At 40.1% G+C, this 16,267-nt stretch overlaps 1 long non-coding RNA gene across 3 annotated transcripts; it reads left to right on the top strand.

Annotated features, from left to right (window-relative positions):
- Positions 1 to 273: 273 nt before the first annotated feature.
- On the top strand, positions 274 to 15,045 carry LOC139436265 (uncharacterized). Of its 3 annotated transcripts, XR_011645373.1 has the most exons (5): positions 274 to 524; positions 903 to 1,230; positions 2,998 to 3,069; positions 13,611 to 13,860; positions 14,831 to 15,045. It is a non-coding gene; the product is annotated as an uncharacterized lncRNA (long non-coding RNA). The 3 variants fall into 3 exon arrangements; XR_011645371.1 differs by lacking the exon at positions 13,611 to 13,860; XR_011645372.1 differs by lacking the exons at positions 2,998 to 3,069; positions 13,611 to 13,860 and having other exon boundaries at positions 14,831 to 15,044.
- The last annotated feature ends 1,222 nt before the right edge of the window (positions 15,046 to 16,267 follow it).

Here is a 16,267-nt window from a genome sequence, read left to right as displayed (position 1 = left end):
TGGGCTCTCACAGTTTAATTTTAAAAACCAATTTGTGGGGAGTGGATGTGGCTCAAGCAATTGGAGAACCGCCTCCCACATGGGAGGTCCTGGATTCCATTCCCGATGCCTCCTAAAGAAGAAAAGCAGACAGATGAGGGAGCCATCTGGCAGGGGAAAGGATTAATAAAAATAAGTTAAATATTTTTAAAAAATCAATTTGTGGGGGAAGAGGACTTGGCCCAGTGGATAGGGCATCCATCTACCACGTGGGAGGTCCGCAGTTCAAACCCCGGGCCTCCTTGACCCGTGTAGAACTGGCCCATGAACAGTGCTGATGAGCACAAGGAGTGCTGTGCCACAGAGCGGTGTCTCCCGCGTAGGGGAGCCCCATGCGCAAGGGGTGCACCCCGTAAGGAAAGCTGCGCAGTGTGAAAGAAAGTGATGACGCAACAAAGAGACACAGATTCCCGTGCTGCTGACAACAACAGAAGTGGCCCAAAAAAAAAAAAAAAGAACACGCAGCAAATGGACACAGAGAACAGGTAACTGGGGCGGGGGGGAGGGGAGGGGAGAGAAATAAAATAAATCTTAAAAAAAAATCAATTTGTGGGAACTGATGTGGCACAGTGGTTAGCATGGGCTTCCCACACCCAAGGTCCTGGGTTCAATCCCTGGCCCAGGTATCTAAAAAAAAAAAATCAATTTGTATAGCTTTTTTTTTTATGTAATAAGGATTTTTAGCTTTTTCCTGTTTTAAATGAAACTATTTCTTCTAAACTATAATTGATGAACATTTAAAATATTTAGGTAGTAAATCTATCAATGTTTTTTCTTTGTGATTTATCTTTTTCTTATGAAGCCTAGAAACCTGTCTTCACCTTCAGAGATTTGATAAGTCATTTACTTCTTCTTTCCTCTAGTTTTTTTTTTTTAGGTACCAGGCACTGGGGATTGAACTCAGTACCTTGAATGTGGGGAAATGATGCTCGATCCCTGAGCTACACCGGCTCCTGAAGTCAGGGTTTAAACCCATTTCTCCCCATCAAGTTTATTTGATGCAAGCAGGAACTCATCAACAGAAGGGTAGCAGAGTGCTTGGGGCCATGTGCTCACCACCCCGGAGAGAGTTGCCCTTGTTTGAGTGCACTTGTGTGAAAAGTGAAGCTTCAAAAAGCCTGACCTTGGGTGCCGGCTGTTCAGGAGCTGTTGGGGACACCAGCTGCCCAGCACTTGGAGACCTTGCGCAAGGTGAGGTCGGCTGCCTCCAGCTATCAGCCAGCTCATTGTCAGGTAACTCTGGGAGAACTCCCAGGGTCGTTCATTGGACAATCCTTTTTGCCTCTCCACACCCCCAAATCGTTAATCAGTTATCCCAACACTATTTATTATTGACTAACCTATCCATTAGCCAGTAGTTCATGATGTCTCCTTTTCAGCATGTATTAAATTCTTATGTATTATATTTTACTTATGTCTAATTAGTTTAAAACATTATCACTTACATCAGAATTCTTCCTGAAATTAAATTCTTAACATGTATTAATATGATCTGTAAAACATATACTCACTTAGGTTAGTGCTAAAAGAAAGAATTATTGTATGTATTTACTACTCCTATTCCTGAGAAGTTCTACCTGTAATATCAAGTCATTATCAAACAATATTGTATTTTCAGAGTCTATGGAATTTGAATGCCGTTTTCTCTAAAAGACTAAACTGTAAACTATGCAAGTAAAGTTACAAAAGCATATGGTGAACTTCCTTTCAGTGTCATACATTATCTATGATGAGCAACTCTGTTTCCACCTCAGTGGGTTCTCTCACAATTCCCAGGAAGTTAGTGGAATTAATATACTTGTGCCAAGAGCAGAACACACTGGGAAGTATAATCTGTCTGGGAAAAAAATGATAGTAAAAAGTTAAGTATGTATTTATTGAATGTCACCAAAAGATTAAATAACTGCCAAGGTAAACTGCTACAGTTTAAGAGCTAAAAGATGACTTAAAATTTTAAAAAAATAGCAGTGGTAAAACACTACTGGTTGAAAATGTAAAGCCCAACGCTTTTCTTTGGGGACTTACATTATTATAGGTGACATAAACTCTGCAATTTTGATTTAATTTGTGATTCTAAAAATATCCACAGTTCAGAAAAAATGTGCTTCATCCAAGTTGTAATTAGACCCACTAATAAAGAATTAGCATACAAAAACTTTTTTCATCTGAAGTAGAAATTTGCCAATTCCACAAATGGAAGAAACAGCCAGAAATGATATTGACATCAGATTTGAGTAACTCTATACATAAGGGCATTCTAACAACATTGAAAGGATTTAACTGGTGTGTTTTGGGGATTTGAGAGAAAAACAGTACCATCACAGAAATCCATACCTTATCTCTCTCCCAACCTTCTTTTCCTGTAGTAGTATAAGGTGCATATTATTTGAATGTCTTTGCTTTACTTATTAAACTATAGTTTTGTTCAGAAATATGAAATTTCCAAGTTAATTCACAATTCAACCTTTATTTATCGGAACTACTCTGGTCAAATTCTGTGCTAGGTATTAGGATACATGGGAAAACAAGACATAATCCCTGCCTCTTGAAGTTTATAAAATATAGATTTTGTGTTGAATTTTCCTTCTTTCTCTAGCTTGAACACTGTGGTAAAAATTAGAGAATTTTTAAATAAAGAAAATGTTTAAAATAATAGTTCCTGTACTTCCTTGGTTAAATTGACTCCTAGGTATTTTTGTTGCTATGTAAAGGAATTTTTTCCTTGACTCCCTCCTCAGATTGTTCAATGCTTGTGTACAGAAACATTGATTTTTTTGTGTTGATTTTGTATCCTGCCACTTTGCTGACTTGCTTATTAGTTCAAGTAGCTTTGTCGTAGACATTTCAGAAATTTCTAAATATAGGATCATGTCATCTACAAATAGTGAGAGTTTTACTTCCTCTTTTCCTATTTGAATGCATCTTATTATTTTCTTTTTTCTTGTCTAATTGCTCTAGCTAGAACTTCTAGTGCAATGTTGAATAAAGTGATGACCATGGGCATCCTTGTCTTGTTCCTGATCTTAGAAAGTAAGTTTCAACTTTTCTCCATTGAGTATAATGTTGGTTTTTCATATATGCTCTTTATCATATTGAGGAATTTCAAAGTATTTTGTTGAAAAATTTTCATTTATGTTCATTAGAGAGATTGGTCTGTAATTTTATTTTCTTGTAGTATCTTTATCTGGCTTTGGTATTAGGGTGATGAAGGCTTCATAAAATGTATTGGGTAATTTTCCCTTCTCTTCAATTTTTTGAAAGAGTTTAAACAAGATTGATTTTAATTCTTGAAATGCTTGATAGAATTCACCTGTGAAACCATCTGGTCTTTTGTGAAACCATCTGGTGTTGGATTTTTCTTTTTTGGAAGATTTTGATGATTGATTCGATCCCTTTAAATGTGATTGGTTTTCTGTTTTTTTTTTTAAAGATTTATTTTTATTTATTTCTCTCCCCTTCTCCCCTTCCTCCCTGCCCCAGTTGTTTGTTCTCTGTGTCCATTTGCTGTGTGTTCTTCTGTGTCCGCTTTTATCTTGTCAGTGGCACCGGGAATCTTTGTCTCTTTTTGTTGTGTCATCTTGCTCTGTCAGCTCTCCTTGTGTGTGGTGCCATTCCTGGGCAGGCTGAACTTTCTTTCGTGCTGGGCAGCTCTTCCTTCAGTGCTCACTCCTTGTGCATGGGGCTCCCCTACACGGGAGACACTCCTGCATGGCAGGGCACTCCTTGTGGGCATCAGCTCTGCGGGTGGCCAGCTCCACATGGGTCAAGGAGGCCCTGGGTTTGAACCATGGGCCTCCCATGTGGTAGGCAGATGCTCTATCCATTGAGTCAAGTCTGCTTCCCTGACTGGTTTTTAAGTTCTTGTATTTCTTATAGTTTAGGTTGTTTGTGTGCTTCTAGGAATTTGTGCATTTCATCTAGGTTGTCTGGTTTGTTGACAGTTTCTCAAAGTATCCTCTTATGATCCTTTTTATTTCTGTGGGGTTGGTCATAACATCCTCCCTTTCATTTCTAATTTGTCAATTTTATTGATTTTCTAAAAGAACCAGTTTTTGGTTTTGTTGATTTTCTCTATGTTTTTTTGTTCACAATTTCATTTATTTCTGCTCTAAACTTTATTATTTCTTTCCTTCTGTTTGCTTTGGGATTGTTTGCTGTTCTTTTTCTAGTTCCTCTGGGTGTTCGGTTAGATCTTTGATTTTTACTCTTTTTTATATAGGCGTTTAGGTCTATAAATTTCCCCCTCAGCCTTGCCTTCTCTGTGTCCCATAAGTTTTGATATGTTGTGTTCTTGTTTCCATTTGTCTCCATATATTTACTAATTTCACTTATAATTTCTTCTTAGACACACCGATTGTTTAGGAGTGTGTTGTTTAGCTTCCACCATTTTATTCTTTGTTTTTTATATGTCATATCTTATTTTCATTTGTTTTTTGTTTTACTCTTTTGGTTATCCTTTTTGCTGTACTCAGCTTCTACACTCTTCTCCAAGCCCCTCTCTCCTGTCTTTTTCCTTTGGCTTATAAGGCTCCTTTTAGTATTTCCTACAAAGGCAGATTCTTTTTTATGAACTTTCCTAGTTTCTGTTTGTTTGTGAATATTTTAAACTCACCTTCATATTTAAAGGACAATTTTGCTGGATAAGGAATTCTCAGCTGGCAATTTTTCTCTTTCAGTATCCTAATTGTATCATACCACTGTTTTCTCCCTTCCTGGTTCTGATGAGAAATCCACACTGAGTCTTACTGGATGTCCCTTTTATGTGATGGTTTGCTTCTCCCTTGCTGCTCTGAGAATTTTCTCTTTATCTTTTGCATTTGGCATGCTGCTTATTGTATGTCTTGTGGTAGGTCTATTTGGGTTTAATCTAAATGGGGTACATTGCACTTCTTCAACATGTAAGTTCATTTCTTTCATGAGGGTTGGGAAATTTTCAGTCACTATTTCCTCAAATACTCTTTCTGCCCCTTTTCCCTTCTCTTCTCCCTCTGAAACTCCCATGACACGTATGTTGTTGTGTTTCACATTATCATTCAATCTCTGAGCCCCTGCTCAATTTTTTCCATTCTTTTCTCTCTCTGATCTTTTTTCCTTCAGGTTCAGCTGGTCTGTCTTCTGTATTACTTATTCTTTTTTTTTCCTCTCCCCTTTCTCCGCCCCAGTTGTCTTCTCTCTGTGTCGATTCGCTGTGCGTTCTTCTGTGCCCACTTGTATTCTTGTCAGTGGCGCCTGGAATCTGTGTCTCATTCTTATTGCATCATCTTGCTGCATCAGCTCTCCATGTGTACGGTGCCAGTCCTGGGCAAGCTGCACTTTTTTTTGTGCTGGGTGGCTCTCCTTATGGGGTGCACTCTTTGCACATGGGGCTCCCCTATGTGGGGACACCCCTGTGTGGCAGGGCACTCCTTGCACGCATCAGCATTGCACGTGGGCCAGCTCATCAAATGGGACAGGAGGCCCTGGGTTTGAACCTTGGACCTCGCATGTGGTAAGTGGATGCCCTGTCCATTTGGCCAAATCTGCTTCCCTACTTATTCTTTGTTCTATCATTTCAAGTCTGCTGTTGTGTGCTTCTAATTTGTTTTTTAAATCTCACCTATTGTGTCTTTTATTCCCATGAGTTCTGTTACTTTTCTATTTAGGTTTTCAGATTCTTCTTCATGCTCATTCAGTGTTTTCTTCCCACCCTCCCTCCCCCACCCTGCAGTTTTTGCTGTCTATATCCATTTGCTGTGTGATCATCTGTATTTATTTCTCTTTTTTTTGTCTTATCTTCTTATTTTTTCCCATCTAGGATTCATCAGAATTTGATCTTGGGGACCTCTGATATGGAGAGAGGTTCCCTTTCACCTGTGCCATATCAGTTCCTGGTTTCTGTTGTGCTTCACCTTGACGCTCACCTTTGTCTCTCTTTTGTTGCATCATTATCTTGCTGCATGACTCATTTGCATGGGCACTGGCTCACTATGCGGGCACTTGGCTTGGCATGTGGGCACTCAACTTGCCACACAGGCCCTGGCAGGCTGCATGGGCACTGGCTCACCACATGGGTACTCATGTGGGCACTCGGCTCACTGCACAGGCACTCAAGTCACTGCACGGGCACTTGGCTTGCTGCGCAGACAAACTTTCTCTTTCTTTTTTACCAGGAGGCCCCAGGGATTGAACCTGGGTCCTCCCATATGGTAGGCAGAAGCCCTGTCACTTGAGCCACATCCACTTCCCTCAGTGTTTTCTTGAGTCCTTTACTTCTTTAGCTATATTGTCTTTCAACTCATTGATTTGATTTTGGAAATTTGTATGAATCTTGTTAATTAGTTGTCTCAAGTCCTAGGTCCAATATGGGTATTAGCTATATTCCTTTGCTTGGGCTATTTCTTCCAATTTCTTAGTATGACCTGTACATTTTTACTGATGTCTAGGCATCTAGTTATGATGCTGAATTTACTCTGTTGCCAATTTCTCTCTGTTATGTAGGGATTTAGTGGTGGGAGATTGTGTAATTGCCATTCTTTGATTTTTGGCTCAACCTGTTCTAGTTCTTTAGGATTGTCCCTGTTAGTTACTCAAATCTGGGTCCTGGGCCCAGTCATGGGTTGCAGACCTGCTCCCAAGTATAGTTTACCTATACTAACCTATTCCCCCCTCAGGGAGTTTACACCCTTATTCTAAAGGAGAGCTGAAGGGCGATGATCATTCCTCTGTAGCTGCTTCCTGCTGGCTTGGAGGAGTAGGCCCTGCCTGACAGAATGTAAAACCTTCTGGCTATTCTATTTAGGTTGAGGGAAGATGGGCCTGGCACCATGCTTGGAACTGGATAAAATTCCCACATGATTCATTTCTTGTTCTGGAAGGCATTGATTCTGGGTAAAATAAACTTAGTTAAAATTTAAGATACATGGTCCTACTAAAAGGATAAAGATAATGGTGGTAAGCGGCCCCAAGAAGGAGGCCAGCCATGACATGTGGACCATGAGAGAGAGAAAGGCCAGGTGCCTTCAGAGGCTGCCTCCTCCCAAAGTTGATGGGAAACAGCCTTCTTCCTTGAGTTCTATTATGCTGTTGGTCAACTCTAGGGAGAGATTGTGGTAGACCTGATGGGTTTGGTGTAAACAGCTAACCCCGGTTCCCTTGGTGGTGGTTATGCCTAGGATGGTAGGAGAGGGATGAAGAGAGGCACTGCACTAGACAAACTCACAAAGACAGTATAGGCAACAGTAAGACAAGCACATGGCAAGCAAAATAAAGTCAGTACTTAAGAGAGCCATTCCTTTATCTTATAGGCATGTTCTTTAATCACTTAGAAAATGAATTAAATTTACCAGGACTTTTTACATGTTCAATATCCCGCTGCATATGATCTAGAATAGAAGAGATATTATCATGTTCATCAGGCATAAAGGTACAGTACTTAATACTAATCAATGCCTAAGTTCCTCTTTGAGCTGCAGTTAATAGATCTAAGCTCCAGGTTTGCAATATGATATATGTTGTCTCTCCATGGGAGCAGGCTATAATGCCAATTGTGTTTGTTTAATTTCTACTCACATTACTCTGGTAATGATTGCTCCCACTTGGTATATCCTTCATGCAGCCAGCATACTGCAACACCGTTGGCCCTTGGAGGGACGCTCCAGGGATTCGCCAGCCTGGTGCATAGCACTCTTCAGCACTAGAAACACAGCCAGTCTGGAGGCAATGTCCATTATAAACCTGGCCATATCAAGCCATTACTGGCTGCCACAGGAGTCCAAAACTGCAATGTACTCTCTATCCACTTCAGGAGCATGCCCAAATGTGGCAGATATTTTTATTCTTTTAGGGGTCATAGTGACTGACGTAGTCAATAACTCAACTGGAGAGGCACCATGAAGGGTATTTGGGGCCTAATTTGAATGCACAAGAGAGTTTGACAATACTAGTAAAGGGAAAAGAGGGAAGACCAGGCAGACCCGGCAGAGAACATGACTGTGAGACCCCATCCACAAAGCCCTGCTACTAAGAAAGCCAAAAAGACCCCGCCAAGACCTTGCCACGAGGTCCCATTTGGAACTCTTTCTGGAGTCAAAGGTTAACCCTGGATACCTCCAAACAAAAGGCCTCACCACTTCCCCTGAGAGCTAACAGGTGGGACAAACAATCAGAACAGCCAACATCGGGGCTCCTCCCCAACATTAGGAAAGGGGAAGAGGAAAGGCTTTAAAAAGGCCTAACCTGGGACCCCCCGTGCATGTCTCAGCACGCCCACAACCCATGTTTCAGGTTGTGTACTTATCTCATTTCTACTGTTCTTGTTTCTTTTTTGAAGGATTTTTTGGTCTTTTTTTTTTTAAAGATACATAGATCACACAAAATCTTGTTCCTTAATAAACTCATCACACCTTTGCTGACCCTATGGCATGTCCTTAAATTCTTTTATGTGACATAAGCCAAGAACTTAGAAATCCAGAACTCAGAGTGTTCCACTAACATGAGGAGCAGAAAGGGGAAAGAATAAAGAGAAGTCTGAGGAACCTGTGAGACACCATCAAGTATACCAATATAGGCATTGTGGGAATTGCAGAAGAGAGAAAGAGGCAGAAAGAACATTCAAAGAAGCAATGACTGAAAACTCTTCAAATTTAACAAAAGATGTGTATATACACATTTAAGACATGCAACCAACTCCCAACACTATAAGCCCAACTAGACCCATGGTGATGTAGCATATTATAATCAATCTGTTGAATGCCAAAGATAGAATTCTGAAAGCTGCAAGAGAGAAGAACATGCCTTGAGTAAGGGAGGAGCAGTAAGATTAAATGTTGATTTCTCACTGGAAGCCATGGAAGTAAGAAGGCAGTGGGATGACATATTTCAAGTGCTGAAAGCAAAAACTGCCAATCAAGAATTCTATATCTGGCAAAACTTTCTTTCAAAAAGAAGGGCCAGAGTAAGACATTTCCAGATAAACAAAAGCCGAGATGGTTCACCAGCACCAGACTGACCCTACAAGAGATGCTGAAGAGATTTCTGCATGTTGTAAGGAAAGGGCAATAGATGACAGATCAAAGCTGCATAAAGAAATAAAGATCTCCAGTGAGGGTAGCAACATGGATAAATATAAAAGCCAGTGCTATTGTATTTTTGGTTCATAACTCCACTTTTTTACTTCCTACAGGATTTAAAAGATGCATAAAATGTAATGATAACTCAGTGACTTTGGGCTTATAATATAGAAACATGCAATTTGTGACAAGAACTACATAGAGATGAAGGGATAGAGGGTTATAGGAACATATTTTGTGTATAATATTGAAGTTAAGTTGGTATCAAAGCAAATGAGAATGTTATAGATTCAAAATGTTAAATTTAAGCCCACTGGGAAGTGGACGTGGCTCAACTAATAGAGCATCCATCTACCATATGGAGGGTCCAGGGTTCGATACCCAGGTCCTCCTGACACATGTGGTAAGCTGGCCCATGTGCAGTGCTGCCACATGCAAGGAGTGCCATGCCACAAAGGGGTGTCCCCACGTACGGGAGCCCCATGCACAAGGAGTGCGACCTGCAAGGAAAGCCACCCTGTGTGAAAAAAGCGCAGCCCACCCAGGAGTGGCGCCGCACATGCGGAGAGCAGATTCAGCAAGATGATGCAACAAAAAAGAGACCCAGTTTCCCCGTGCCACTGGATAATGCAAACGGATGCAGAAGAATACACAGTGAATGGACACAGAGAACAGACAACAGGGGGAAGGGGAGAGAAATAAATAAAAAATAAATCTTTTCCAAAAAATTTTAAGCCCATAGTAACCACAAAGAAAATATTGGAGAATATGCAAGCTCACAGAGACAGAAATTAAACTACAGGTTGCCAGGTGTGGAGGAGAGGGGAATGGGGAATTAATGTGCAATGGGTGTAGGGTTTCTGTTTGGGGAGATGGGAGAATTTTAGTACTGAAAGGTGGTGAGGGTACTGCAATATTGTGAATATGATTAATCCCATTGAATGGTATGCTTGGGAATGGTTGAGACAGGAAAGTTTAGGTGTATATATATTCTCACACACCAAAAAAGAAAGAGCACCTAAAGAGAAAATGACAATTAAATGCAATACATGAGTTTGGATGAGATCTAGCAAAGGAAGAGAAAAAGCTTAAAGGGGATGTTCTGGGGACATGAAAAAATTGTGATAGAGGCTATAAGTTATATATCAATGTTAAATTTCTTGACCTTGATAACTGCACTTCAGGTGAGTACGTAAGTGAATATCCTTGGTTTTAGGGAATGTGCATGGCAGTATTAAGTGTTCAAGGAACATAATGTATAAACCTACACTCAAGTATTCAGAAAATGGATTGATAAATAGACAGACTGACTGAAGGAGAAAGAGAATGACAGGGCAAATGTGGCAAAATGTTAAAATTGATGGATGCTGGGTATTTAGGGGGCTACAGGTATGTTGGATTCTCTGTATAGATTTGGTATTCTTTTTGTAACTTTCCTGTAATGAAAATATTTCAAAACAAACTTTTTTAAAAAAGGGCAAGGGGAGTCAGTATACCAAATGAACTTTGGTTGAGGCTAAGAAGAAATGACCTCATAACTGAAGTCAAAGGCCAGATGATATTGAAACATGATAGGAGGAGGAGGAACAAGAGAATTTCTGAAACTTGCTTTCTTAAAACTCTAAGTGCTGAATTAAAATAATACCTTAAATTTCGAATTGGGGAATAACATTTTTGGCCAGTTTAGGAAACAGCATGTAGGTGAAATAATCTGTTTTGTTTTGCTTTTTTTCATACATACGTTGGAAAAGATGAGGGAAAAGTCTGTGTACAGAGTTTTCATAAAGGTTTAAGAGTCATAATCAAAAAGAATAATGAACATTTTGTTGGAAATTGTATCTTTTTCAAATGTAACAATGTATTGGCAAAGGAAGCAAAGCTGTGTTTTCTTTTTTGGAGTACCTGCAATGGTTTTAGTTATTTGAAGGAATTATAACCCTTAAAGGTTATAACTATAATTCCTTAAGGAGTGGCCAAATAATACTTTAACACAAAAGGAAGAGAGTATGGAGAATGCTTGTGGTCAAGAGAAGTTTTGGGAACTGCTGTATCAAAGCGAGGTATAGCAGGGGCTGTGCAGTCAGTGTTGATGGTAGCAGTTTCAACTGTTAAAATACCAAGTGAGTGTTTCCACTACAGATGCAAGAAAAAGGAGGCCCCGCACTTTCTTTCTGTCTGGTTGTGGCATCTAGGGTTGAATGCAGGAAGACAAGACATTCTAAAAACATGGTGTAGCAGTTTGCTATGGTTATGAACTCCAAAAATAGATATTGGATTATGTTTGTAATCTGGTCTGTACCTGGGCATGATTGAGTTATGATTAGGGCTTTGATTGGGCCATGTCATTAGGGTGTTGAGTCCCTGTCCCTTGGTGGGTGGGGACTCACAGATAAAAGGCATGGCAAAGGACAGAGTTGAGGGTTCTTGATGTTGGAGTTTTGATGTTGGAGTTTAATACTGAAGCCTTAAACTGGAGCCCTGGGGAAAGAGACAGAGCTGTTGGCCTGATAGTCTACAGCTGACCTTGTGGAGAGAGGCAAAGCCTAGAGAGCCTCATAGTCTACAGCTGACCTTGTGGAGAAAATAGAGGGACTGAGCCCAGAGGAACCCAGGAAGCCTGAACCCTCGCAGACAACGGCAGCCATCTTGCTCCAACACATGAAAATAGACTTTGGTGAGGGAAGTAACTTATGCTTTATGGCCTGGCATCTGTAAGCTCCTCCTCCAAGTAAATACCCCTTATAAAAACTGACCCATTTCTGGTATTTTGCATCAGCACTCCTTTGGCTGACTACTACACATGGGGAAGGGGAAATAATCTTTGCAACTCAGAAATAAACTTGAAAATAGCAAATAGCCTTTTTATTCCACGAAAGGAATCTTTTTGAAGTTTGGATTTACATGAGAAATGTTGGAGAACTATGTCACCTATACTTTTGCCTTCTGGTTGATTCCTTCTGGTTAAAGCTTTAACAACTTTGAAAGGTTAAGAAAAAACGAACTTGATTAACAACAAGCCAGTGGTCCTTCCCTTTGGTCCTGGAGTGACCCTGGGACATTGTGTGAACACTGTGCATTGGGCTTTTAAATCTCTCTTTCTCTTTTTTGGGAATATTTATTTAAACCAGTAAGAAACAGGTAGAACATGAAATTTTGAAATGACATAGTTTAAAATAACACAAAATATAAAATACTTAGAAATAAATCTAGTAAAAGATGTCCAATGGGGAAACGGACTTTGGCCCAGTGGTTAGGGCGTCCGTCTACCATATGGGAGGTCCGCGGTTCAAACCCCGGGCCTCCTTGACCCGCGTGGAGCTGGCCATGCGCAGTGCTGATGCGCGCAAGGAGTGCCGTGCCACGCAAGGGTGTCCCCCGCGTGCGGGAGCCCCACGCACAAGGAGTGCGCCCATAAGGAGAGCCGCCCAGCGCCAAGGAGGGAGCAGCCTGCCTAGGAATGGCGCCGCCCACACTTCCCGAGCCACTACGACAACAGAAGTGGACAAAGAAACAAGACGCAGCAAAAAGACACAGAAAACAGACAACTGGGGGAGGGGAGGGAAAATAAATAAAATAAAAATAAATCTTTAAAAAAAAAAAAAGATGTCCAAGAGCTCTATATGGAAAACCACAGAGAATTATAGAGAGAAATTAAAGAAGACCTAATTGTGCATGGATTATAAAACTGAGTATTATAATATATTTCTTCCCCCAAAAGATTTCTATATTCAATTTAATTCTAACCCAAATCCTGGCTGGTATTATTTTTTAATGGAAAATATTTTTATTTTTTCTTTCAGTTTTTTTAACAAATCAATTTTATTGATACATATTAATAAAGCATACAATTCATCCAAAGTGAAAAAATATCAAGTGGAATGAGACTAAATTGTCAGCCAGATACTGGAGAGTAAGGAGAGAGGAATTTTCTTCATTTTTCCATTTCAGCTTTCTCCTCAGACACTTAACTTTTTGTTTTTTTTTTTTAACAGATGCTAAAAAGGCCAGCTTTCTGCTAAAGGGTTACATCAAAATAGCATTGTTAACTTTGCCATTTTTGTCTCCTGAAGTCAGATTCTATTTTCTGAATCAAATTTCAGCTTGTTTAACAGACAGTATGGTTGGGCTGCTGGATTTATTTTATCTCTTGAGATTTGATAGGTAGCTACTTAGAATCTGTCACATATTTAAATGCATGTGTCATGTCCACTAAATTTGTCTTGCAGTGCTACAGTGGATGCTCACACTGTGTATTAGCCTCTGACTTTTAATTCTGGAATGTATTTATTTGCTTAAAGGTAAATAGCAATTATATTTTAGTGAAAATCTGATAGTTACTGTGAACCAGGAAAAGAGTGCACCTATTTTTGTAACACAAATGTGACAATAATAAGATATAATTATTCAAATGCTGAAATTCTGCCTGAAGGATTAATTAATGTTCCGTAGCAATTTCCTTTTGTTGCTATAACATATTACCACAAGTTTAGTTGTGTAAAACAACAGCAATTTATTTTCCTGCAGCTCTGGAGGTCAGGAAACCAATGTGCCCGCAGGGCTGCCTTCCTTCCAGGGACTTCAGGGGAGAATCCATTCCTTGCCTCCAGCTCCCAGGGGCTGCCCACGTTCCCTGTTCCGGCAGCTTCTGTCTTCAAAGTCAGCAATGGCACCATTGGGACTTCTGCTTCTGTCATCACATCTCCTTCCTGACTCCGACTCTTCCTTTCCACTTTCACGTATAAGGACCCCCTTGTCATTACATTGGGCCCCGCAGGTATAATCTCCCCATTTCAGGATCTATAATTTAATCGCATCTGCAAAGCCTCTTTTGCCATGTAAGGTAACATGTTCACAGGTTCTGAGGATTAGGACATGAACTTCTTTGAGGGGCCATTATTCTCTTTATCATAGTTCCTGAAACTAAAAACTAAGGAAATATTTTCTCCATTAAGGAGTTGAAAATGCTGTGAAATTAGCGGTAAATATGTTAGCTACCTAATTTCTAGAATAATTTGCTTTTTTAAAAAACTTCTGGGTACTTTAAAATAATTGCTTGCTACAGAATAACCTGAACTTTGTGTATAACTGAAGAAGATCCTTTTAATATCACTAGGTGACATATATCTCTTCTCCTTCTCTGATAAGAGCAATGTCTTTTCCAGGCTTAGCGTTTTCCTTTAGCTTTTTACATCCATCCAAGTCAGGTAATTTTTCTAGGTTATAGTTTTAAATATTGGTTGTCCTTTAAAAGATAAAAGCCTAACACCAATTTGTGTTATGTTTTATTATGTAATTAGAAGAATTTCTATTTCCATTTAATTGGAGAGGGTAGGATGAAACCAACATAAGCCCAGAGTATGTAAAAGAGCAGCCTCTGACGAGGAGGTGGGGGTGATCAGGAGCTGATCTGCATATCTGCAACAGATTGATTTCCATTTCAGGGTTCTGCTGATATGGGCTTGACAACTGCACAGTATAATACTTCCAATTTCAATAAATAATTTAGGGGAGCAGGTGTAGCTTAGTGGTTGAGCGCCTGTTTTGCAAGTACAAGGTCCAGGCTTCAATCCCCAGTACCCCCTTAAAAAATAAATAACATCGCAAACTAGGAGTATTTTAAACATCCTTTAAAAAATAAGCAATTTAATAAAATCTTAGGTCTTAAAAATAAAAGTGATATATTTTTAATCATGTAAATGAATTGAAATTGCTGATTGATTCTTATTTCTTGTTTCTTTCTTTAGTGAAACCAATGAAGTCAGTGAGAAATTTGACGAGGTGAGAAAACTACAATCAGTGCCAGTCCAAACTTCTTTTTTATTGTTAAAATATCTAGTCTATAAGTTATTTACTGGTTTTAAAATTTATAGAACCAGGATTTATAATCCTAATGTGGTTGCATGAGGACTTAATCGTTCATAGCAGATCTGAATAAATCCTAAAATCTTTGTAAATACCAGAGTTGAACATTCTTTTCATACTTTATAAGAATTTTCGTATTGTGTTTACAATCAATACTGATTCTCTTTGTTGTATTGCTTTCGCTGATGGTCTTAAGTTTTGCTACAACAGAGAACACTCATAGCCTCCCACCCCTTCCCTTTTCTCTGCAACATTCGATGTATCCACTAGAAATGCAAGCCTTGTTTCTAAGCACTTTGAAAGGAAGTGAACAAATCTAAGAATTAAAGCTGGAACAGAGAGAAAAGGTGCAAGGCCAAAGCCAAAATCAGGTGTCCCTAATGAAGAGTGTTCATTAGCTAGGACTTGGCCAGGGTTGGGGTTGGGGATAGGGAGCTGGCAATCTTAATTTCCTATTCCGCCTCCTTCCCTCCCCGCCGCCGTGCAAACTAAAATTCCCCTTTATCTTACTACAAGGAATCAGTCCAGAGAAGAAGGCTTTTTTCCCCACTCTTATAATTTACAGGACTAAGGTGACTTTTTTGGACCTTTAGGCTAGAACAGCGGTTCTCAGCTGGGGGTGATTTTGCTCCCAGGGGACATTAGACAATATCCCGAGACATTTTTGTCACAACTGGGAGTTGCTCCTGGCATCTGGTGGGTACCGGTGGGGACGCTGCGGGACATCCATCCTGCGGTGCACAGGACGGCGCCCCACAGCGAAGAGTTATCCTGCTCTAGGCAGACAGGGCGAAGTCGAAAAGTCTTGTGATAATAGGATGTTATTTAATTTTTGACAGACTTTTCCGTAGCAGATTAAAGGGTTTACAGGATTTAAAAATTTTATTGTAAAAGTATAAGCACTAGAGGGCAGTACCTGCCCAGCAGTTGGAACTGATACTATTCCACTTAGGCGGTCTTGGAAAAAGGGAACTTGTGATCTAGGGAACTTGAAGGCAAGTGACTGCTGGAGACCCTTAAAGAACTATTTAAGTAATTCTAAATCAAAAGACAGCTTTAACGACTGCCCTTTCCGAAGTTAATAAAACAGAGCAGGCAGTTTTTTCCTTCTTTCCATAATGATGCCTTGTGAGCCTCTGCCAGCGAGAGGGAAACATTCGCACTAGGTTTTCACACACAGAAACACTAACGTCATTGCCACTCTCACTTCTATTTGCTTCGTCGAGGCAGGTGACGGAAAGGCTTTAGTCCTAGGGCATGGGGGTCATCGTAATGCTGGGGGAAGCTGTGTCTGGAACAGGGGCCTTAGAGCAGACAGG

The sequence above is a fragment of the Dasypus novemcinctus genome, chromosome 13, assembly GCF_030445035.2.
Source record: "Dasypus novemcinctus isolate mDasNov1 chromosome 13, mDasNov1.1.hap2, whole genome shotgun sequence".
Taxonomy (NCBI): Eukaryota; Metazoa; Chordata; class Mammalia; order Cingulata; family Dasypodidae; genus Dasypus; species Dasypus novemcinctus.
The sequence above is the reverse complement of the archived record's forward strand: the minus strand, read 5'-3'. Positions and strand labels throughout refer to the sequence as shown.